Raw genomic sequence first — 27,151 nt, forward strand, 5'->3', positions numbered from 1 at the left:
CCTCCTCAGTTGCTGTGGCAGAAGAGGCATCTTGGGAGTGACCTGCCAGTTTACAATACACACTGGTGACACGTGGCGCTTCTGCCCGTGGCCCATTGGCTGGAAAAAGTAGTCACCTGGATTCCCAGGGCAGCTGAGAAATTCAGGGGCATAGTTAGAGTATTTGATGAGTATCATTGTCACTTCCATAACCACTTTATTTGCCTCGGTACCATTCTATTCTTCTATTGGGAAGTCAGACCCAGAAGTTCACTGAAACCCACTTTACACACACAACTGACTAAGAGGATAGAGGTACAGAATTTGAGAACAAGTAATGACAAAAGACAGGGAAATATCTAGTGCTGTTTTCCAAGGGAAAACTACTCTTTCCTTGGGAAACAGTGAACAGCTGTATTCATGGTCCAGCAAGAATCAAAAGCTGTAATGAGAGTGAACTGCGATCTTCACCTCTGTTGTCACACGGACTGTGTCTCTGTCTTACATGAAATTTCCCTCTTAAAAGAACACCCATCTATTGGATTAGAGCTCACATTAATGAACTAATTTTAAGTTGGTTACATTTGCAAAAACCCTATTTTTAAATAAGATCACATTGATTGGTACTGATGATGGGCAGGATTTCAACATATATTTTAGGGGGACACAATTCAATGCCTAACAGTTTAAATGTCCCAACAAGCCAACAAGCAGCAAGGTTAGTAAGGAGGAAAAAAAACGAATGAAAAATTTATTAAAAACGTGACTGCCTATCAATAGGAGACTCGTTAAATAAATTATGGTACTGTGCATACTCAGAATGTTATGCATCTATTTAAACAAATTAAGCTAAATCTCAATATACTGATATTTCAATGGAAATATATCTATATCCATGATATTTCAAATTAGAAAGAAAAACAAGTTAAAAATAATATGTAGAATATAAGACTTCCGGTTTCATCTTGGAAATGTAGGAGAGTTGAAAATGGCCACTGCACACAACAACATAAAAAAGCTGGACAAAATGTAAATTAAAAATTTTCATCAAACCCATCAGTGAAATGACTTTGTAGAACAAACAGCCAACAAGAAATCTGGGGAGAGACAGGTACTTGCAGGATAAATGAGGCTCATGTAATTGTTACCTGGGGCAGACACTACTAGACACCTTAGTTCAGTAAGAAGATTCAACTAAAATTTTTTCATGAAATCCTAAGGGCTGAGTGTGGCTAGTGTGAGAGTTTGGGCTAGTGTGAGGCTGCAGACTTCAGGGTTTTCATCCAAGAACCCACTAGCAATTCACAGAAGGGGAAAGAAAAATAAAATCTGCTGCCTTACAGAACTTATAGACTCTTGTTGAGGCTTGGGGATGAAAACAGGAAACTCCCACCATCTGAAGAGACAAAACAATCATCAGAACCAGACTCAGATACGACACAAGTGTGACAAGTACCACACAGAAAATGTAAAATAACAGTAAATAATATGTTAATCATGTGTGGATCATTTCATCAAGAAGATATAACAATCCTATATTGTATGCACCTAAGAACAGGACTTACAAATACATGAGGCAAACACTGACAGATCTGAAAGGACAACTAGGCAAAGCCATATATATTGTTAGTGTACTCAACACTTGTCTTTCAGTAATTGATACAATGAGTAGGTATGAAATCGAAAAATCTGAATGACGAGATCAGCATTATCAACCAATGTGACCAATTGATATTTATAGAACACTCCCTCCAACGGGAAAAGAATGCATATGTTTCTCAAGTGCACATTGAAAGGTCACCATTAATAAGTTATACCTCAGTTAACAAAACACATCTTTGACAATTAAAAGGAATATAAATCATACAAAGCAGGCTCTTAGACAATAATGGAATTAAACAAAAAGAAATATGTGGATTGTCTTCAGAACATAGTAAGAACCCTTTAAGCTCAACACAAAGAAAGCAACAAAATGAGAAAAAAAATTCTGAATAGACAATTTCATTAAAGAAGGTATATGTTTGGCAAATAAGCATATGAAAAGATGTTCAGCCTCATTAGTCATTGGGAAGTGGAAATTAAAACTACAATTGGATACCATTTCACACTTAATAAAAATGGCAAAAGAGAACTAAACAACTCCACAGCCATAACAACCTGCCATTACCAGTGATACAAAGCCAAAGGAACTCTCATTCATTGTTGGAGGGAATGCAGATTGGTAGAGCCACTTTGAAAAAGCTTGACATTTTCCTCATAAAGTTACACATACACTTCCTATAGGGTGCAGCACTCTTAGTACTAGTTTTTATTTGAATGAATTAAAAAATGCATTCACTCAAAAGCCTATACATGGATGTTTGGAAGAGCTTTGTTAATGATAACCCCAAACTGGAAATGACCCAGACGTTCTTCATCACGTGAATGGATAAACAAAGTGTGGCCCATCTATAGGATGGAACACTACTCAGTAATGTAAAGGACAGACTATGGGTTTATGCTACTGCATGGATAAATATTAAATTCATTTTGTTAAGTGAAGGAAACCAGAACCAAAGTCTACATATCTTAGGGTTCCATTTACAGGGCATTCTGGAAACGTCAAACTGTAGAGAGGATTAATGTATCAGTGGTTTCCAGGAATTAGGCAAGAGGGAAGGGCTGACTACTAAGAGGCTACATAGAGGAATTTTCACAGGAATGACACTGCTATATTGTACTGGATGGTGGCTACACGATCGTGCATTTTTTAATACCCCTAGAACTCTACACCATAAAAATAAGTTTTATTGTATGCACATTAAAAACAAAATCCAACAGGAAGTTGGCGAACCCAGGAATGAGGAGAATAGAAAGTTACCATTGGAGGCCAATAGCAGCAATGACTCCAGGCAAACCTGCTGACCAAACTTTAAGGAGAATCAGGGCGTTTATATAGCCTTCAAATATCACCATTAAATATACGTTAATTACTGCATTGTTATTAACATGGCTCCACAGGTACTTTGAAATTCCTTCAGGAGGTAGATGGAAATTAATTTCACTTTTCTTGAGTGCAGGTTGGACTTAATAAGTCACTTGTAATGAACTGAGTATGAAAAAGTAAAACAGGTAACTACAGTGGAAAATCAGGCAGACAACACTTTAACCAAGCTATCAAAGCTAATGTCACCAGTAATAAATCATGTTTATATCAAATATTCTCTGATAGGATGCACTGAGTGGGCACTTCACCTCTATAACAGTCTTGCCCTAGAGCCATAAACATGCCTACATATGAGAAGATATGAAACAAATTCAAATTGAGAGTCACTCTACAGAATAACTGACCTGGATTCTTCAAAAGTGTGAAGGTCATATAAGGCAAGGAAAGATGGAGAAATTATTCCAGATGGGAGAAGACTAAATGAAGTAAATGCATCATGGTAGCTTGGAGCAGATCCTGGAACAGAAAAAGAACATTAGTGGGAAAAAAGGCAGTGGAAAATCAAAGTCTATTATTTAGTTAACGTTAAACAGTTAACGTTAACTAATATTAGTCTATTAGTTAACTAATAGACTCTTAGTTTTGATAAATATGCCCCAATCATGTGAGATGTTAGGATTAGAGGATAAGGTAAAAGACTTGCAAGACACTCTGTGATAGTTTTGGAACCCATCTATGCATCAAAAAGTAATTTCAAAATAAAAAGCTTTAAAAAATAATATGCATAGTATAATCCTTTTTTTCTAAAAAAGAATAAAATAAATAAACCCAAACTAAAAACATGAGTATATTTCTGTAAGCACAGACACTGGTATGGATGGATACATATGGGAACATATGGACATCTCAATATTGCCTGACTTAATGCTATGAACATAAATTACTTTTCTATGACTAAAATCTCATCATCTGCACTTTTTACTGTACAGCATTGTGTTCAATATCAGTGCATTAGAATTAAATTTGAGACATCCCACTTCCATCACTCACTATAACTTTGAGAAGGTTTCCAGAAAACTCCAAGTTTTATTGGCTATATGACCTTAAGAAGAGTACCTTTCTCATTTAATGTTTACATATTTGCTCTTAAGTTTACAATCATGTCTCCAAGAGCCCATAAATAATACTCCAATGAATAACATTTACATAATCATAACATTGAAAGTGCAGTTCATTGGGTTCAGTTTTCAAAACCAACTACCAGACAAAGCACAGGTGACTTAATTATAATAATAATTTTTTTAAAAAAGAATGTAATAGTAGGAATGTAAAAGTAGCATTGAGACTGAGAGAACTCAGTTGGCTGTGCTAATGAGGAGAGGGTCAGTAGAAGAAAGTATATAGGCACTGACAGCTCTCTGATAGTGCAGAGTCACAAAATACTGTCCAAAGATGACAGGTGGAAATAAAGCTCAAGTATATTGTTTAAAATTTTATAGGTCACTGCAGTCATGATGAAGAAACACTGGGATGACAAAGTGGGCCACGTTTGTCATTTTTCATAGTAAAGTATTAGTAGATAATGCTTAAAATTGATTTGGCAAGAATTACAAATAGCTTACAGGCATACCTTGTTTTATTGCATTTTGCAGATATTGCACTTTTTACAAATTAAAGGTTTATGGCAACACCCCCTTGAGCAAAGTCTGTTGGTGTCATTTTCCCAACATCATTTGCTCCCTTTGTGTCTCTGTGTCACATTTTGGTAATTCCTGTAATCTTTCAAACTTTTAAAATTCATTATACTTGTTATGGTGACCTGTGATCATTGATCTTTGATCTTATTATTGTAATTGGTTTTGCAATTTTTAGCAATAAAGTATTTTTTAATTAAGGTGTGTACTTGTTTAAAAACATAATGCTATTGCACACTTAATAGACTACATTATGGGATAAACATGACATTTGTATGCACTGGGAAACCAAACAATTCATGTGACTTGTTTTATTGCAATATTTGCTTCACTGCAGTGGTCTGGAACAGAGCCCACAATATCTCTGAGGTCTGCCTGTAATATTACAAGTAACTACTAGAAAAACCTAAACCCGAAACACTCAAAGGAGAAGCCCCTGAGGAGTAGGTCTGCGGGTGATGTGCTTTCATTGTGTGGGTCACTTACCTATGTAATGCTCTCAGCTCTAAATTTTCCCTTCATGGCCTGATGCATGAAAATGGATCTGGGCCCTCTAAGTATCTGTTCTTCTGTCAGCTAGCGCAACGTTCAGTTTTGTCAGTAGAGGGTGCTGGGGAGACCCTGCAGGAGAAGAGCGTTCTGATTTCTAGCTCCAGCGGACTTGCAGGCAGGCTCAGCAGTGCTCCCAGCTTCCCAAGGGCCTGGCCTTTGCAGTAGGTACAGCCTCTTCACAGGGTCCCTGCCCCACAAGGTGACCAGGGTCACCCAGTAGCTAGCAGCTTCCCCAGCACCTTCTTCAGGGGATTTGGTAGAGGATTGTCTCCAATGAGACACCTCCTTGTGAACACCTTTTCATGGCACCCTGGAGAGTGGGTTTCTAGCAAGTTCCAGAGAGACACCTGACAATGAGGACAAGACCGCCCACCTCTACACCACAAATCCAGCACTTTGTAGGTTCTCATTGTATATCTGTGAATTAAGATACAGTTAGGGTAAAAATATATACTTGTGTGTTGGGTGGTCCCAGAGTATACCTGTTGTCCCAGCACAGTTATTAGTAGCAGCTCTTCCTTGTAAATGGATCCCATTTGGACAATTTATCATAGACATCCTGTAATTTTGCTCTTTAATGAGAATATGCAGCATTTTTCTTTGTCCACAAACCTTTATTTTGTGCCCACATAATATATATCCTGGGCTTTTGCTTTTTATTTTCCTACTAAGAGCTTCACTCCACCAAACACATGGATGATTTGTTTCTGGACCCCAATATTTTCCTGAGACATGCAAGTTAAGCCCCGTCTCCCTATATTCTGAAACCACTGCCATAGCTGGACACTGCACTGTGTGCATTTTCATCATCACGCTTGCTCTTTCTCCAACCAGCTCTGAGCATTGTGTTGCCCATGTGCTCAGAATTCTATGAACATTGTATGGACTCAAAGGTTTTTGCCTGTCTCTCCTTCCAGACTTCTAATGCCTGCTCAAGGGTACTTAGTCACCTTCCCATATCCCTGGAGAGGGCTGACGACTGGTTTAGTGTCTCTTGCCTAACCGGACAATCCCCCAAACAGGACTTAGTGGTTAGCCACATGCTCCTGGGGCCAGAGTGGCACAGAAGGGTGCAATGGAAAGGATAACCAGGAGGCAAAGGAAACAGAACTGGCAAGGAAAAGTTGAGGAAACAGGTACACAGAGTTACGGGATTAAGGATGGGCATGGTCGGGGCACATCGTGCTTATGTATCAGGCAGCAGGGTTGAGACAAGGGATAACCAAGAAAAAGTCAAGATAAATAACAAAGAAAACATGTAATGGGAAATTCTGATGATGGCCAGGTGATTCCCTTGGGTGATACCCAAGTCCTCCAAATAGGAGGTATGTAGTAGAAAAAGTGTAAGAAGCGATGTTACATTGTCTGTGTTGAGTATTGTCCAACTACAGTTGCTGAAAATCTCTCTCAGAATCTGACCATCGGGCTTGAATAGTGTCCGTAAAAGAGTTATATCATGTGCTGAGTAAAGATGGTCAAATCACCACAGTCAACTTTCACAAACTGCACCGATGTATTCTGTTGGAATGAGGTATATATATATACTCATATACATATATTATATACCTGATATACATATGTTATATACCTCATATATAATATACCTCATATACATATATGTATATTAAACCTCATATACGTATATTCATATACGTTTATGAAACTCTGAAGACAAACCAAAGCAGTAAATATCTTAGACACTGAGTTTGTTTATTTGTGTTATAATTTTCTTTGGAAACTTGGTGAGGAACATAGTTTATTGCAGACCATGGGACAAGCTTTTCAGACCATCTATACTCAAAGGCTGAGTTAACCCAGTATGATTTGGGAAGATCAGTAAAGACATGGGTGAAGTTAGAACCCTATCCCTCAGGTATACTGATTACTTAAATTGCCAGTTTCCCTCTGTTGATGACAGATTGTATTTGACAACATCCTGAGGCCGGTCCTCCCGTTTTGTGGAATTGTGCCGACCTTAAATTCACCTCTTTAGTTCTGTCATTCCCACCTTAAATGGTCAAAAAGACAGAAAAGTTCTTTTTGATCTGAAGACATTGAATTCAATGATAGAAAATGAGCAAAGTTCACGCCGGTAGCAGCATCCCTGGTTCATGCTCAGGACTGCCTCGGGCTCTGAGTGTCACTTAGCCACACGACAAGCTTGGGAGGGACAGCCTCAAGGCTGTCAGGCAGATCCCCACTCTTTTGTGTTGACCGCCCAGTAGGGGCTGATCTGAGCTCTCAGAGTTAGTTCAGAGACCAGGCATTGTACGCAGAGTGGTCAGAGAATGTTGTCTTCATCCCTTCGAACTTGTAGCTGGCTCAAAATATTTAAATAAAAGTTTAATTTAAATATTTAAGTTAATTTTAGTTAATTAATACTTAAATGAAATTCTAACTTTGGCTTGGTGTTTTCATGGATTCAGACAGGTAGTAATCACTTCTGCCCATTTAAGGGTGTCAGTGGGGCCCCTTGTATACTGCAAAGATTAGTGACAACAGAATCAGAAATTTTTTTTTTTTTTTTTTTTTTTTTTTTTTGCGGTATGCGGGCCTGTCACTGCTGTGGCCTCTCCCGCTGCGGAGCACGGGCTCAGGACGCGCAGGCTCAGCGCCCATGGCTCAAGGGCCAAGCCGCTTCGCGGCATGTGGGATCTTCCCGGACCGGGGCACGAACCCGTGTCCCCTACCTCGGCAGGCGGACTCTCAACCACTGCGCCACCAGGGAAGCCCCAGAATCAGAAATTTTAAGTCTTTGGAAATATTTATCCTGATAACTTGAGACTGCTTAGATGTTTGTTGAAGTGGAGGTGATCTAAAAATGGATAAGATCCATCAGCTATACATACTGGGGGGAACCTCCATATTTTCTTTTTACTTCAAATATTTAATACATCTTACAAAAGGGTTTAAGATTACAAGTGCAGAAGCCCTCCCCCCTCAACAAAAACACAACTTACAGAAAAGCAAAACTTTACTCACACAAATAAGAGCTCTGAAGAGCATTTGAATTCCCTTCACACCACACCTGGTAAGAATCAGTCTAGCACAGCATCATTCATCATGCCGGGGCTGTCAGTTTTGACATCCTTTAAGGCTACGTTGTGTGCTTAATGACTACATGACAGAAAATGTAAACAGACACCACACATACAGGTAGGCAGTACATATATGTGTGTGTATACTGCATCTGAGTATCTGATGCGAAGAAATAACAAAAAAACTAGAGCACATAAAACTGCCCTTTAAAACATACCCATGTGCGCATGCATGCATGTCCCTAACAGCAGCCCAAACAAAACAAAACAAACAAAAATCCAAGCAATTTCTCACATAAAAACACAAAACCCATTTAAAATAATTTATCCAGTGCAAAAGGAAGTAGATCAAGAAGCAGATATCAATGTATGCACGCCGATGGATAGATTATAGTCTTATTAGGCATCTTCTTCACCTTCATTGTGACACATCAAATTGCGACTTACTAATAGGGATTCAGGAGTAGCTGGTGAGCCCAGCGCAAGCCCTGAATTAATAATTCATCAGGCACACACACACACAAAACAGTGTTGTATTACTTGAATATCTGAAAGCCCATGTGCACTTTTGGTTCAAACAACAATACAACAAACTCAGCAAGCAGATTGCTTGCTTTTAATTGATTATAGGAGAAATCTTATTCTTTCAATAGTTTATTTAATATCCTTGTAGCACACTAGGATCATTGAGTTTAGCAATTTTTCTCATATTCCAAAAAAAGGCATCATTTGATGTTTTGCAGAGTGCCTGTATTCCGGGTTTGGAAATAACATATGTATAATTATAGAAGTCTCCAATTCCCTTTTCCCCACTCTGTGCAGCACCCCTCCCTCCACTCAGGGGTGCAGACTTAAGGAAACGTGGCATGTTAAATGCAGAATGACAAAAAAGAAAATGTAGGTTTTCAAATTCCAAAGTGCGTCCTTGTCTTTCAGTAAAAATCACAGAATCTGTTTTGCTGCTAATATATTGTTAGTAACCCCAAACTGTAAGGTAAAATAAGATGACCCATCACATTTTATTTTTGTAGTAATTTTCTCATCTCTGACTCAGTACATTTTCAAATGCAATAGCTTTTGTAAAACCTAACCATAGCATGAAATAGAGTATTTCAATTTCTTAAAATAGTCAGATTCATTTAGTAGAAAGTTCTGTCAGTTTAAAAGATATTAGAAATGCAATTTGAGAAATATTAGAAAATGCAAAATATACACACGCACATTTCTATCTGCCTCTCTCTCTCTCTATATATATATATATATATGAGGAAGTTTTGGGTTTTATTTATTTTTATAAGTTGCCAAACCAGAATAATGATGCTGGAATCTGCCATTCATTTTACATTGACAAAGTATTGTCTCCAGCAGAACTTCTCAAGGTTCTAGGATAACCATTCCTTTGATTTAGTCTATGCTCTGTGCCACAGAACACACAACAACAAATCTTCCTCTTCCCTCAAATCCTAACTTCTAGGAATATTTATACGTCGATGCCAACGACAAAACAGTCTCTCAACTTTCTCTTCGTACTTAGAATAATTAAGGCAAAAACAAGCGGTAGCTATGTAAAAGTGAGTCAATAACCAGCCATCTTTAGAAGTGACACTTCAGTTTGCATTTTATTTTCACTTTATTTGTGAGCAAATTTTTAATTTCTAGGAAGATGTTTATGTATGTTGGAGATTTAAACTTACCAAAAAATTTCACAACAGCTAATTGTTGCTTTTAAGTGGTTAACAACCTTTGTTTCCCTGAGAGCATTATTTTGTTTGGCTTTTTCAACAAATAGAGAAATGACATTTGGTTAGGTAAGTTTGAAACCGAAGAATTCCACATAAGGGTCAACCTGCTGCTAACGCCTGCATTAATTTAAGGTCTAGTTTCTTGCTTAGTCTGAATCTTTCTCATTACCTCATTACTTAATCTAACAATGGCACCTTGCCAGAAAGGACCCCCTCCTCCAAAAAGGACATCCTTCGATATTCATGTAAAACAACAGAATGTATTACAAGTTAGATATTCACAAGGAAACTTCACCAAAGGAGGAGAAACAGCACGCATCTGGCCCTGGGAGCTGTTCTTTCAAAGGTTATCGGCAATTATTGCTTTCAAAGCCTGGTTTTCACTGCATTTCAGATGCCAGTATATACTTCATACAGTATTAATAAAGGGTTACACAAGAATTAATGAAAAGGTTTCATGTTCACATATAATAAATAAGTACCTAATTAAAGACATGGTTAAGCCAGAAGCCCAGATATTGTCTTTTATATTAATATCTATTATACTTCTTTAGCATTTACTGTGAACCTCTTCAGCTGACGGATGCCTGAAGGGACAGCTAACAAATCGCTCAGCTGGTGGCTGGCACTGGTCTTGAAGAAAGCAAGGAAGGAACACTTTGCAGGCTTTCAGAGTCTCTCCACCAGCTGTCACCAGCCATGGGTGCTGAAAAGATCCTGTCACTTCATCCAAAGGGATTTACTTGGTCAGAAGGAAAATTTAAATACAAAGCATGCAGCTAAGAAGCTAGTGAAAGGGATTATAAGCATACAAGAGCACATGTGTATACGACACTAATACATCTTTAGGAAATTTCAGATCCCCAAAGCCAGGATTACTGCCAGGGCAGGGTGGCAGACAAGGCAGGGACCTTTACCACCAGAGTTATTATCTTCCGACCATTCAATTCAACTTTATAGGTCTTTCATCAAGACCATTAAAAAGAAAAGGACAGAAAAGAAAAACTCCCATCCCTTCAATGGAGAGCTAAGAAAACACATTCAGGTTCTAATATTGTTGGGGATCACCTGCATGCAAAATACCCTGTTGCCTTGTGTACATGGTCTGATTTCCCTGCCCTTGTACGCATTTAACAATGCCATGCATCTGATTGTTAAGGATGGTAAAGCCAAATCAAAGCATGAGACATCTTGGATACATTAATCTGCTCGACAAGAGATTCAGGGGCACATTTGTAATGAGAGAGGATGTGGCTGAACTGTCCATGGCCAGGATGCTTGCGGAAGTGGAGGTGGGAAGCTGGCCCCCTTGCAGCATGGCAAAGGTCATGTTCCTGCCATTTGTGATGGAGTCAGGGAAAGAAGCCTACCGACCTGGCTAAAGAAAAGTTCATTTTATTTAAAGGAGAAAAGGGCACACAGTTCATAGGTGGGCATCCATCATAAAAAATGCATATTTCCTTATCCTGATTGGCAAGACAGTCATATCCAATTCCCAATAGCAGTGCATGGCTTGACCAGCGTCTCCCCTTCAGAGGAAACTCACACAAACTCTGGACCATCCTGTCCGCTCCGGGAAAGTAGAGGAGGGAGATGAGGCAGAGGCAGGAGTATAAGGCTGCAACTGGGCCCCATGGCAGTGGAGGCTGTCACCCAAGGTGTGGCTTGTGTGCTTAAGGCTGGTTTGGCCTCAAGACATAAGGTCAAAGAAGTTTGAAGGGTGTCAGGCGCAGAGGAGAAGATAACATAGCAGCCGTGCCAGAAGTGATGGAAAATGGAACACAAGAAAGGCTTTCGCAGGTGGCAAGAACATTCCCGCTCCCAAAAGGAGTAGACTGAGAAAAGAGAAGACCCGAGGAAAAATTGCTTCATGCAGATACTAGGAGAAATTTGTCAGAAGCTCTGATGAGGAACACTTGTGCAAAGGAACTAGCAGGGCAGAAGTGCAGCACGAGTTGACGAGTCTGCCTTTAGATGTCACTACAATCTCACGCCTGCACTTCCTGAATTCCCATGAAGGATTAGAATAGTCCGACTCCAGCCCGTCTGTATCCACGGTTCCAGGAGATGCTGTATATTATCATCTAAATTTCTTCACAGAGGCCATCACGCGGTGGTCCCAGCAAAGCTGATTAGGGAAGCAGCTTGACTGCCGTAGCCTTTCTGCCTGCCCCAAGCTGCCTTCCACAGGCAACCTTATTCACTGTGGAGACAGGCTTGGGGCGCGACTGTAACACAACATATGCAAATTAGAAGCACCCTCCCCCAACTCCAGGGGATGGTGGGAACATGGAACAACTTCCCTGCACCCAGAGCCATCAGTACTCCCTTCCTTTCTCTGAGTGGCTTCATTCTAACACACTCTGAAAACTCACATCTCTTATTTAGGAGTATGGCTTTTGTTCTGTTTGGTTTGTGTTTTTATCCCAGATAAGAGGATACATGTGCATATATATCTATAATCTCTCTCTCTCTCTCTCTCTCTCTCTCTCTACATATATATATATATATATATATATATATATATATATATATATATTTCCAGACAACACAATTAAGAAACAATATAGTAGCATTTTAATATGCCTACAAATCCAAATGGGTACCATTTCTCAAGTTCACAGCAAGTTTCTTAGGAAAAAAATAGGCCAACAGAAATTTGCCCAGGTTCCTTTTCACTCCTTAAAGCAGGCATTTCTTTCTGTGGCAAAGCGACGCTCAGGTTTAGTTCCTTTTTCCGTAGGGAGGCATGGCAAACGCTTGTGATTTAAGAGCCACGTAGCCAAGAAAGTCCAACTAACTATTAGACCAAAACGAACTCTGATAACTGGCATCAAATCTAGGAACGTCTTAGACGAATCAAATATCCAGTGAAAACATTACCAAATGCTGCCTAGCAGCAGCTGCCTATACATTTCTAATCAGCATTCATTTCCTGTCCTTAAAACAAACAGAAAACAGATTTCTCCGTTTTCCCGAAAATCAATCTTTTGCAGTATCTGTCAGTTGCTTTCTCCCAATTAGTATTCTACATTCATTTATTTTCGTTGTAAGTTAATTTTTTTAACATACCTCGGCACACGCGTTTCATTCAATGCCTGCAAATGAAATGACAGCCTTACACGGTACTCTTTAAGGCCGCCCAACTTGTAACTTTGTTAATGAATTGAGATGAATCAAAGACACCTTATTAATTATTGCTTGCCTGGTAGGTAAAGCTTTGGCTTTTCACCTCACTGGCCCAGAGAACGAGATTGCCTTTGGCCATGTCCAAGGGGCTCATTAAGGCATCTCTGGGGAACGGGAAGAAATTGTTAGTGAGAAGCAATGGTCAGTGTCTCTCCCAGAGACCCAGTAGGGAAGGATGCCCTCGTCATGGAAAGCTAACAAGGCTGCGTGTACTACACCTGTAATCAAACTGGCCTGGAAATGCCAGGAGACCACTGTGCTCTCTTTGTGATTTGGGAAGTTATCTGAAAATGCTGAATCCAATCCGTAATTGATGTGCACACACAATTATAATCCTCCAGGTAGCTAAGAAACGTGTTGCAGTTGCAAGCCCCAAGGAGTGGTAAACTTTAACATGCGTGGCATAAACTAAGATACTTGATATAATAGAAGAGGAAACTATTTTGTTTCCGGCACTGGCAGCAGGAAGGTAACTGAATATCTGTCTGTTTTTCTTAATGAGAGTAATTAGGTACAGCTTTTTGACAGCTCGTAGACTGGGGTCTAGGCATTATTGTGAGAAATGCATTTCAAATATTGTACATCGTTCTATATTTACGTAATTTCTATTGTACACAGAGTGGAAAGGTCTCCTCTAAGTGAGATGAGCCATTAGACACGGGCGTCCATTTGAAATAGGGCCGTGTGTGCTCCTGCCTGCAAGTTGGAAAGGATGGGGGGTTGGGAATTCTGGCAATGGACTCATAATCACTAGCTACTTTATTCACTCACTCATTGTATTAAAAATATTTGTTAAACTTTCAAAATGGCAGGTCCCCCAAGGTGGTGCTGTAATGAGGTGGCAAGTCCATGAGTTGAGGTGTTGGGTCCACCTACGCAGTCAGGCAGCAGCGTGTATTGAGTGCTCACTGTGGGCTGAAGTTTGGGCTGGTCCAACCTGCTTGTGCAGCGCGAATTGGTATTGGATGTCAATGAAGAGGAAGCTCTGAAATGTCACAGGTACATTTTGCTGGGACTGCCGCTCTCCTGAGAATCTTCCTGAACACAACAGACAGAGACACTAGAAAAGAGAAGACGTGGCTGCCTCTGCATGCTGTTATGTATATAAATTTTCCTCAAGGCGAAGCCTCCAACATGTCTTTCTCAAGGTCAGTGGAGAATACATACTCTGAAAGGTGGTGATGCTCAGAAACACCAGATGCCCTGGTGGTGTCTAGCAGGGCAGGCCTAGCAGAGTTCCTGGGTTTTTTCAGCCCAGACTGGGATTGGCTATTGATTTTCAAACTTTCCTTGTCATTATAATGAGAGAAAAATACAGCATAGTTATAGTTTGAAAACAAAGGAACTCAAGATTTTCTCATTATTAAGGCGTATCCTTAAATATTTACATATTTGGTTAAATTAAAAGTGTATGTATTTGTCTTGGAAGTTGAGTTCAAAATGAAAACAATACTCTTCAGAGGTCTAAAACAATCCTACCAGGCAATAAATGCCAAGAAAAAGTTTTTAACTTCTCTCCATAAATATTGCTTAGCATTTGAAATTAACACCTAACCATATTAACTTAGAAAAAAGTATACAGTTAGAATGAATAGCATAGGTGTATTTATAAAACACCTAGATCTGCCAGGTCATTTAAAAAATCCTGAGTTTAGAACTTCTAAGGAAGCCCCCGCCCAAAAACCAAACAAACAAAAAAACCTGAGGAGAGTTAATTTGATTTTTGTTTTTCAAAAATATCTGAGCCTATGCACAAACTGAAATGGTGATAGTTGAAATCTAGTCACACTTTCCTACTAAAATATGTAGGTCTCATCCATCAGTCTGACAAACAGTAAGACAATACAATAATTTAACATGAGGTTTAGAAGTATAAAAATATTTGAGATAGGGCTTCTTCCATACAAAATCAAAATATGGAATTCACATGCTTGGGTTAACTTTTGGTTAATATACAATTCATATAAAATGAAATTCAGGCCACTTTTTAGAAATTTGCATACAGCATTCATCCTCAGAGTGGTGGTTTTTTAAAAAAAGAGGTATGCTATATTTCAAGGAGCCCTTTTGACGTATTTTATTTCTAATTACCCTTCCCCATGGAATTTTATTAGCAAAGATGTAATATGTATCTGTTGATACACTGCGACCCTTCAGAGAACCACAAAGTATTACAATATCTAAGATTTTCTTTCAGCCCCCAGGAATCAATTTCACCCCCTTGGGGGCGGTATTGCCCCTGTTGAGAATAGGTGGCCCACGTTAATTCTTATTTCTAGACGGTACGGATACGATTTCTCTTTTTCTTCTTATCAATACATCATGGCTAAGAGATAAGCAGAGAAACTTTTGAAGACGTCTTTGAAGGTCTCAGGAGGGAGGGTGGCATAGAGGAAGAAGAGAAATCCGTTTTGCAATCGTTTATGTTCATTTTGCACGTGCTGTCCGGCTCGATTTACACAGCATCCCGTGTACAGGGCCCCTGCGTTGCAGCACAGTGTAGACCCAGCAGCCCGAATACACAGCCGCCCACCCACCCCTTCCCGCGGCCAGGGGACCTGCCACACTGCTCTCCAGCCCGTGGTCCCTGTTCCGAAGACGAAGCCGAGCAGGTGAGGAACCTAGCGAGCGCTTTTGATGTTGCCAGCTCCCATTTGCCACCCAACTTTTTTCCCTTCCAAAACCTCTTAGCCAACTTCAAAGGCCTCCTTGCTTCTTGCCTTAATCCAGTGCACTGAGACCTCTAGTTCAAAGAACTTTCCTTAAACCCTCTTCTTAAACTGCAACCCAAACTTTTTTTTTTTTTCTTTCCTTTCCACAAAGTAGCAATTACAGCTCGGTTGCGTGGCGATGGGGCTCGGCCGATCCGCTCCTGCTATTAATTAATCTCACAAAGGGGGCTCATTTCCTGGCATTCAAATTGACAAGAGAGCAGAGAACAGAAAACCCTTTCAAGCAGTTCCTGCTCACCGAGGGGAAGAGGTATCAGAGGAGAGACCCCGCGGTATCTGAGGTGGAGGGCGCATTTGATACTCCCTGTACATTCTGCTGATTGAATGATTTTTGTTCACGGAGAGCTCTTTACTAATCTTTTACCTGCAAAGGCTTACACACAAGGCGGTGCGGCACGCATGGAGCTGAATTTTGACGGGGGGCGAGATTTCCAGGAGCCGCTTTCGGGTCTCAGCCCAGCCGAATGCATCTCCTTGTGCATTACACTTCATTTTAAACAGAAAGTGTTCACTTGCCTCGCACAGAAAAGCCCTTGGAAGAGGAGGAGATGAAGAGAGGCCAGAAAGCAGCCTAACAGACAAGAGATTAAAGCTTTTTATTCAGTATCTCTTTCGTATTCAAATGGTGCTAAGGGTTCTGTGAAAGTTAGAAGCGAGCAGCGTGTTCAGGAGGGCTTCTAATGTGTGTACATGGATTTCCTGGGAATAGAAAAGGAAGCCACAGCCCGGGTAATGAAAGAAAGATAAGATGTCCTATATAAAACAACTCAAGAGTGATTCAATTACTTCAGCAAACCATCAAGGCCAGCTTTGAAGATTTGAGAAAACATTGTAAAAATTTAACAAAAAACTCCTGTTGAAGATTTTGTACCAGTAAATGTTTGTATACTCCGTGAATCGCTTAAGCCGTATTCCCCCTACATGAATATTGTTTACTTCTTCGCTTTGGGGGTGGAGGGAACCAATGCATTTTGATGGTACCAGCTATAGAAAAGGAAGGTCTTCTATCAAAAATAAATAAATAAATAAATACGAAAGAAAGAAAGAAGGAAATCTTTTGGAGTCAGAGCTTCAAAACACCCAGGTGTCTTTGATTAAAAGAAAATATGCTTGTGAATCTGAGGTCCCTCAGCGCAGTTTTGGTTAACATTGGGTGGTTGTGTTTTAACACAGATTTAATGCACACAATGAAACCAAATGTTGTCAGTTAAAGTCCTTAATAGAGAAAAGGACTTTTTTCTTTTTTAATATATCTGTGTTTGTAAGGTTGAAAATACGTTTGTTAAAGGAAAGCAAAAGCCTTCTACTTGTGTAATGAACAAGATAAGAAGCAGCCTTAAGTACTGTTCAGGGATCAAGCCAAGTGTTATGGCCTCCAAAATTCTTCAAAGCCAGGTCACAAACCCAGGTCACACTGAGCCTGGCGTTCTAGTCCAGTTCAGAGCATGGTTGGACTTTCTAAGCAAGAAGTCTTCAAAAAGACCCCCTTCCTTTTGTTAGAGTGGACTGTTGCCTCATTTGCTCTTCACCCCTCTGGGATCTCATCTGTCTTGTGATACTGAATCAACTTTGGACCTCTTCAGGATTTCCTTCCTTCGTTCTTTTTTCCTGCATACGTCTTGACTGTTCTTCTTATCACCGATCAGAAATGCAATGAAACTTCAGTTCATGGAAAATTCTTTTAAAGCATTTTCAAAAAGCATTCTAAAGAACTTAAAAAGTGCATAATGTACCCCCTTCTTGGAGTTTTGTCTGAAAAAAAAGAGGAGAAATAAGCTTGAATGCCGATCTCCATATGCAGTTCAAAGAGACTAATACAGAAATTCCAATTGTTTTGATCAAAGGCTTTTTTTTTTAAAGGTGAATTAAAAATTGTCTCAGAACAGTTCTAGGACGTTTTTGGTTCCATTAGGGCAGGGATTTTGACTCTGGTCAAATGCAGCAAACCTTGTGCAATTGAAGTTATAATTGCAGAACCATATGCAATGTCAAGTTCATGCAGTGTAGGCATGAACAAATTCAAGTTTTATGTTTTGTACAACTGGGATTAATTTTTTAAAAATCTTATCCAAATAGATAAAAATCTTACCCAGTGTCTATAAAAGTGGTCTATATTTAGCTTTATGTCTTTAACCAAAAAAAAAAAAAAAATGCCTTTCACAAAAGCACAGCCAAATTGGTCACTGACTGTTAACTTAAAAAATAAAGGTAGCAAATTTAATTTAAAAAGGAAAACAGTAGCTTTATGATAAAGATACCTTTGAGTAACTGGAAACCTTGGAAACCAGGAAGTCCCTCTGGCCCATGACCCCGGCTGAGTCCTACATTGCATCTAAGTCACCGGAGTGGGAACAGGTGGTGGTCTGCAGGTGGCAAGGGGCACACAGGTCCCCTGCACGGATCTCAGGGCTTGTTCTGCTGTGGTTAGACTACGGCTTCACTCCTGCGATTGTGTGTTTCCCCCGCAGAAACCTTAGACTTCCCAAGTCCTCAGAGCCACCTTTGAGGGATGGTTCTGAAGGCAGCTGCAAAGGATGCTGGATGTGGGGACAGCAGACAGAACACTTAGAACCTCGTGTTATTGAGACCGTTTTCTGGACACATAGAAAGGGCGCACACTTCACAGAGAGCTGTTTCCAATGTCCTAGAAGTGTGTGTCTGAGTTTACAAAGGGAGGTGTAGTAAGAGGAGAGGTAGATCTGGAATCAGAGGCAGGGAGGTAGGAAAGAGAGTCACAGAGATTAAAAAGAGAGAGCAGAAACAGAAGCAATGACACGATTTTTTCTCTGCCATTTGTAGCTCTTTGCTTAGACTCGGTCTCCTCTCCAAGACAGGAACCCCTGTACCGATTCCTTTGTCAGCACCCACCTCGCCATTAACCAGTGTTCCTAGGGAAGCACGGAGGATTTGTCCAAAAAAAAAAAAAAAATTCTAAGCAGCACTCAATAAAGAACACACAGGGTTGAAAATACACTTTTTGATGATGATAATTATACATCAAAATGTTTCAGAAAAAAATTGGCTGCAGAGTGTTTTATTTTTCTACAATCATCATAGGGCTGTAAACCCAAGGAATATGAAATGTGAACCCTTCCTGGCAACTTTAATACACGAATCACAAAGGTGCGTTACTGTGAATACACGTTGTGAATGTGTTCACAACATCCAGGCTGAAGTAGCACATCCCATCTGCCAGTCTCCATGATCAATACGAATGAATGCTGGAGGATCAAATCTACAGCAGTATTCAGTATCCAATATGTAGGGGACTAAAATGCTAGGAATAACTGGGCTGTAGTTCCCATCCCAGCACTGCTGTAGCCAGAGGAGATAATAATCCAAAAGTAACCTGAGAAGATAGGGTAATATATTTTCCCTCTGAGAAATCAAGCTGTAGTTAGATTGGGCAATGAATTAAGGAATTCACAGAATCTTGTGTGCAACAATAAAATAAAATCAGGCTTAAATATTACTTATCATAGGCCCATCTTTTAGCTTCTGCATTTAGAGAAAAAGCCCAGGCTTAGAGAACATGAATAATAGTGCTCCCAGGTACAGTATCTCTGGACCTGGAGTTCTTAAAAAAAGGTCCTTTCCCTTGCTGGGAAATATACCCACCTATTTTTTGTTTGTACTGCTTAATTTTCTGCAGTACAGAAATTCTTACTCTCTGTCTCTCTTGCTGTTTCACCATCTCTCTCTCTGTATTTCTGTCTCTGTCTCCCCCCCAAACACACACACGTCTGAGGACGAAACTATGCAGTACAGGTATTTTGCCCATTTAGTTATTTTCATGTTCCTCCTAATTAGACTTAAGTGTACCCAAATCTGCCCACATATTATTAATAGACCCGAAAGGGTAGTGATATTTCATATTTAAACCTGTAGGGCATTTCCCCACAGAGATGGAAGGATTTAGATTTGAAAGGCCTTTACCCTATGACTGAATAAATAAGTGATATCCTGAGTTCATTTTTCAAGGAGATATCTAACTTCATTGTTTGTGAGGTCTGTTTCATGAACTAAATTGGTACTAGACTCTGACGTTTGAATCTTTAGAATATGCAATCCCAAATTTTTCAAAGTAAGGTGTATGCTTCAATCAATTAACCTAAAATATAGTACAAATTCTCAATTATTCTCAGATTAGCATGAATATGTTATAAAGAAGAAGATAAACATTAAAAAGAGACTACAATAGAAATTTTTCTTCTGAAACTAAAAATAATTAAATTTTATTCCTTTCTTAAATAAGCAGCTATTAGAATTGTATAAACTCTTCTGTGGAGATGTTAAAACAATCTCCATGCCTCTGAGTGGGAAGTAAAGAAAAAGAACAGTACTAAGGCATTCTAATGGATACCATGAGATCTTCAGATCACAGGGGTACAATCTCGCGCATGTTAGTAAAGCCTTAGTGTTTAAAAGACAAAAACACAGTATTCAAATTCGTTAAAACAAGACTCGCTCTAAGGGATCCTAATTTCTTTAGGACTTCCAAAATGAGTTTTCTTAAGGGAACCTAAGTCCTTTCCAATTGTTAAAAGAGCAGAATGATTTCTGATTTCTGTAGCAAGTGTCTTGAAGGTTTTATGCTTAATTTATTGAGAAGGCTTGAGGCAGCTTGATTGCATCCTCATAAGCTTGGCGTGAATTCCATTTTTATTGAGCAGTCTTGTTGAAAAGTCTCTAAAACACATGTCAACACATCCAGTAATATGACGGGAGATTTGTCCTTTCTACTGTTAACCTGAGAGTAAGGCTGGAGGGAAATGTCTCATTGAAATACAGTCATAGTGTGAAACCCCCAGGAAAGTGAACTCACACCTGAGCGAGCATTTGCCATCCAAGGCACTAGCAGCCCTTCCGCCACCATTTCCTCTACAATGTCCTCTGTCCATTGATTTCCCGCAGCAGACAAGAATGCCAGATGGAACAAACGCTCAATAATTACTTAAAATCTAAATTGTCTCAGCTAATGTGACTGAGTTGTCAAGTGAGGTTAACATTGTTTTAGTTTTATTTATTTTATTTTTTTTTTAACATCTCTATTGGAGTATCTTTGCTTTACGATATTGGTTAGTTTCTGCTGTATAACAAAGTGAATCAGTTACACATATACATACATTCCCATATCTCCTCCCTCTTGCGTCTCCCTCCCACCCTCCCTATCCCACCTCTCTAGGTCATCACAAAGCACTGAGCTGATCTCCCTGTGCTATGCGGCTGCTTCCCACTATGTAAAAGCTCTCTATTTTACATTTTGTAGTGTATATATGTCCATGCTACTCTCTCACTTCGTCCCAGCTTACCCTTCCCCCACCCCGTGTCCTCAAGCCCACTGTCTACATCTGCATCTTTATTCCTGTCCTGCCCCTAGGTTCATGAGAACCATTTTTTTTTTTTAGAGTCCATATATGTGTGTTAGCATACGGTATTTAATTTTCTCTTTTGACTTACTTCACTCTGTAAAACAGACTCTAGGTCCATCCACCTCACTACAAATAACTCAATTTCATTTCTTTAGTTGATTTACAATATTGTGTTAGTTCCTGGTGTACAGCAAAGTGATTCAGATATATATGTATATATATAAATATATATATATGTATGTATACTTTTTTATAGTCTTCTCCATTATAGTTTACTACAAGCTATTGAATATCATTCCCTGTTCTGTACAGTAGGACTGTGTCGTTTATTTTTATATATAGTAGTGTGTATCTGCTCTCCCAAGTTCCTAATTTATCCCTCCACCCAACATTTTATTTCATCTCCTTTCCAGGTGGCTTCACTAGTTTGTTCAAGGAGATACCGATTGAGGAAGTAACGGGAAGAACTCATTCATTCTTTATCACTTCACCTGGCTATGGAAACTCTTCATGGCTAAAGCATTGTTCTTTGCCGAGGACACAGTCTTCTGAAAGAGTGCACATCTTGGTTTTAATCTGGGAGACTCTGGAACTTCATTTCAGACCACAGTGCTTTCTACCATACAGGTAACTCACACAAGGGATCGATGTTTGAAGCAAGGTAAAAATAAGAACACCGCATTTCTCACACGTACAAAACTGCAGAGAGGAATTTTTATTCCATGTGAAGGATGGTAACTTGACACCAACTTCCTAAAGCAATGGTAGTCTTAAGCACGGGTACATACAGAAAATATCCATGAATCTAAGCCTACCCTTGAGATTTGGCGTGGGTGAGTCACTTGTATACTCAAACAAATGTGTTCAGAAATCTGATTTTCCATTTAGGCAGGAGAGTGACTGAACTCAGAAATCCATGTTAGATCTGTCAGCATATCCTTATCATATACAGGAATAAAGTTAGTACACTCATATCACAAGGAGTGCCTTAGCCTCTGGCATTTGCAGTAGAGTTGTGATTCTGTAGGGGTAACAAAGAAACTATTAAATAAAATGTTCTGTAACATTTTATAATGGTTTTATGTAGACCAGGATTTACTTAGATCAGTTAGAAAAATGAAAATTTAATAATGTAAAATTTAAAATATACACTTTAAAAGCATTTTTGCCACGATTTATTAGAAGGAAGCAAAAAGGCTGCTTAATAGAATCTTTACCTTTTTATTGAGTCTTATCATAGTATAGACACAGAGTTTATAGATACAGTCTTTTGCATTTAAATATGTCCAAGAAGACATAATAATCAGAATGATTAAGACCATATTAACAATGTAAAAGTCTATTTTTTATACACTAAATCTGGTTCCTCTGAATGGTATAAAACTGTTCATAAGGAACCAAGTTTGTTATTTGTTTTTTTAAATTTTTCAAACTGTTAAATACATTTAAATTAATGATATTGTTTATAACGATATCTTTGTTAGGCATAGACACCTCATGTTATCTTTTCGTATTTTATGAGAGATATTAGCAAATTATGAGATGGGGATTTTTCAAGTCAAATTTTTCATGGAATTCCAGCCACCATTTTAGAAATGTCACTCTGCCTGGACTGATGTTCAGTTTCCACATTGATACAGATAATGCTGGTTCAGTTAAAGTTAATTCAAAAGTTTGAAAGGGGAGATATTTCAAAGTGCTTGCAAAATAAAACTGGGGGAAAAAAGCAAATGTTAAATTATTCAATAAATTAGTAGAAAGTATCACTATGGAAACCCCTCTTCCTCTGTGTTCCTCCCACATGGTTGCCTTCTGAACACCTCCGCCGTGTGCTGTGAGTTTAAGGTGTGGGGTGGGGTGGTCAAAGGGCCTCTGGGTTTTAATTTGTTTCTGCATCATCTCTTTTCTTCCACAATGTGTCCCGTTGATGCCAAATCCGGCCTCTGGACCCTGACACTGAATTAAATCTCGGACACAGAGTTTTGGGGGGAAGTAGAAAAGAATAGTTTTATTGCTTTGCCAGGCAAAGGGGGTCACAGTGGACTAATTGCCCTCCAAACTGTGTGTCCCCACCTGGAGGGGGTCGTGAGGAGTTTTATAGCGATGGTTCAAAGGGGCGTGGTCAGCTCATGGACGTTCTTCTGATTGGTTGGTGGTGAGGTCACTGGGAGTTGGCATCTGGTTCCAACAGGTCTTCGGTCTCCATGCTTGTGGGCAGAAGACAGTTAACTTCTCCCACCTGGAGGGGGTTTCAGTATCTGCAAAACAGCTCAAAGATGTTGTTGTGTGCATCCCTTGACGGGGAACCAGGACCCTGCCCCAAGGCTGTGCTATTGTTTCCTGACTGCTCCTCCCTGGTCTCTGCATCCCCTCCTTTCCCTGATTAGCATCTGTTTGAACCTGTCTGTTGGAACTCAGGGAAAGTCGTGGAGGCTGAATGAAGTATTGCCTGTAATCAAGAAACGGGGGACACGGAAAGGCTTTCGTGCCCAGGAGCCCCACAGGGTCCTGCTCTTTTTCACTGTCAGTGTGGGAAGCCCTCCAATCCTCTTCTGATGGTGTATAAGAGTCATATGTGGATTGAAAATTTACTCTAGCTCCAGAAGAGGCATTGGTACTTTAACATAGTTCCATTTAATTTTCGTTCTATGGTTGTGTTTGGTGGTTAAGGGATACCAAACAGGTGCTATTTTACTACTGGTTCACTGCCTTTAGTGCTGTTATTTACTGCTTGGGAAACATGTTTTTGTCATCTATATGTGTGTTGGGGAAAAATGGCTGCTATTTCAAGGAATTGTGATCTATGCAGACAGTATATGTTCCTTAACTTGGTAAACCACAGCATTTATTTTCTGGCAACTTAAGTTATTTGTTTTGGGAGAAAATATGTATTGACTGAAACATTTGAACATGTTCACTAGTAAGGGGAGCTCAGTCATGATGTGGATAATTATCAAATGTGCTGACTTGAGGAGGGACCATAAGAGGAAGGAAAAGTACAGATGGGAAGAGAGAGGAAAGACCAGAGTCAGGAGGAAGTAAATGGGTGGAAGTGATTTAACCTCAGGAACAAGCATGGTCTGGGGCTGACACCAGAGATGGGTCATATCTCCTTGGAAGGATTGCCTTTGTTCGGACATAGCACTCAAGCCTGTCATCCAGGGAAGGCAGAGTAAGATTCAGGGTGGAGGCCGTTCTGGTCTCTGAATCAGCCAGGCTGCCTGCTTATGGGGGTTTAGAGGGCTACATGGGCACACGTGCGCCACTAACTCAACTCCCTCCATCCCCCCGTGTGGATGCTTGTCTCTTACTCCTTTTGTCTAAAGAACCCAATTTTTAATGTTTATGTTTGGACAATATGCAAAATATGTTATCTCTAAAGTTAGAATAGTTTATCTTGTAGTATTTGTAAGGCATAATTTATAGTTTACTCAAAATTTTCAATTTACTTGATGGGTCATATCCTACTGACAAAGGAGAGTTGATGAAATACTCTCAGAGAATGAAGATGAGCAAAGATGTGGGGAGTCTATTGGTCAAGAAAGGTCCAAGAGCAGAACTAGCTGGGGCTGAGGACAGAGGTAGTGATGGACACACACAGGGAAGAATTCAAACCAGCCCATCATTACCAAGTGAAAACCAAGTAAAGCACATCAAACCTTCTTTTCGTTAAGTTGTGTATATCAAATAAATCTGCTGGTTGATTAGACCAATTCCCCATTTCCTATTGCAACAATGCTTAAGTGGGCGAACTCAAACAAAACATTTTGTCTTCTAAACTTGGAACTTCTTTATACTTTCTGGTAATTTTGTAATGTATGTTTTCTTTCTCAAATATCATGATTCTCATCTAATTTAGCAAGTAACCATCTCTTCTTTGATTTGTGAGAAACAGCTTTCTAAAAGTAGTACTGACACCCTTTAAAACCTAATAAGTTAATGCTCCAGGAAAGCAAGCAGCCAATTCCATCTTTTTGTGAAGAGGAGGCATAGTTTTGGTAAAAAATCATCAATGAATAACATTACATTACAGAAAAAGTCTTGGAAACAATTACAGAAATGCATAAGCATAGCCTACATAGGAAGAAGGATTATTCCTCTAGCTTAAAAAGTATAAGATTTTGATTATAAGATTTAAAATTATCTTGCACTTTTTTTTGTTTTCTAGAAATATGTCACACTATTTAAATGATCCATTTTAGTCTTGAAATTTGACATTGTTTGCCAATAAAAATTTTATTAAAATATTTGTATGTAGATAATTCAAATTGTACTTCCTTAAGTATATTAGGGATCCCAAAGTCTTTATGCAGGGAGGCAAAGCATTTTTCAAGATAATTAATTTTGGAGTTTACATGTATTATTTTTTACATTTCAATAAGTTGCATATTATTATGAGATCAGCAAAGTTCCAGATGGAAGTGTGTGTGAACATTGTTGAAAGTGGAATATTGTGTGCTTTTCCAATGGACTTCAGTTATCGAAACACCTGTACTTTATAAATTTGTGCTGACCTACTGTGAAATTATGGTGTGTTGAATAGGCCTTATATTTTCTCATTTCTCTTCTGTGGGTGAGGTGATCTACTTGCTATCAACTGTGGGTATAGTTGTTTGTATTGAAGAAAATAAACCATATGAAGTTATTTTGAATATTTTATATTCTTCATCTCACAATATACATCCTTACTTAAATAGGTTCTGTAATTTACACTTATTAATTTCATAATTTTTAGATCTAAAGTCATGCCAAAAATTTACAAAAAGACAAATATTTCTATTCTCATAGGGTTAGAAATTAAAAACCTTTATTTGGAAATAGTCAAAGATTAATGTCAACGAAGTCCAAATGCTTCTGTCATTTTTGATTCACATTTCTGTTTGAGAGGGGGAAAATCTATGGTGTCATATGCTAATGCACATATATGGAATCTAAAAAAATGGTACTGATGGACCTAGTGGTAGGGCAGGAATACAGACGCAGACGTAGAGAATGGACTTGAGGATGCAGGGCGGGAAGGGGAAGCTGGGACAAAGTGAGAGAGTAGCATTGACATATATACACTACCAAATGTAAAATAGATATAGCTAGTGGGAAGCAGCTGTATCGCACAGGGAGATCAACTTGATGCTTTGTGACAACCTAGGGGGGTGGTATAGGGAGCATGGAAGGGAGGCTCAAGATGGAGGGGATATGGGGATATATGTATACATATAGCTGATTCATTTTGTTGTACAGCAGAAACTAACACAACATTGTAAAGCAATTATACTCCAATAAAGATATATATATATATATATATACACACACACACAAAGAAAATCTATGGTGTCAAAGTAACTGACAAAGGCTGAACAAATACAACAAAATCTTGGGTAAAAATAATACATCATCTTGATAGTTTATCTTCAATATGGAAACACTGACCATCAGTACATTTAAGAGCATGGTGATGATAAACCGATATTTTTCTTTCAGTTTTTATCCTGATATTCGGACTTAAATTGTTAAAGCCAGAATTTTCAGATTGCATATGATTGGAACATTGCAGTTTTCATAATTAAAAGTTAGAAATTTGTCTCACTGTTAATATGCTAAGCTTTATCAGCGATGTGTATAACAGAACTGCAATGGAAAGATAGGATGCAGGATTTTATGAAGGAGGCAAATGCACCAAGCGTCTGTGTACCCCAAATCTCTGTTGCGTGGCTCTCAACTTGAACACTTAATCACTTCCAGAAGCACATTCTTTTGGCTCTAGTTTCCTATCTCAAGTAAAAGAGAATTCTGGGGAAATAAATTGTTCATTGAGAGGAGGTTTCCTACTCAGGTTTGGTTTAGAAATGGAATAATAATTTCTGATATCATTTTATGCTTATTTTCTCCATCCTGGGATTATTTTTGGGTCTTAAGCATCCACAGATAGT

The sequence above is a fragment of the Leucopleurus acutus genome, assembly GCF_964270905.1.
Source record: "Leucopleurus acutus genome assembly, chromosome: 12".
Classification (NCBI taxonomy): domain Eukaryota; kingdom Metazoa; phylum Chordata; class Mammalia; order Artiodactyla; family Delphinidae; genus Leucopleurus; species Leucopleurus acutus.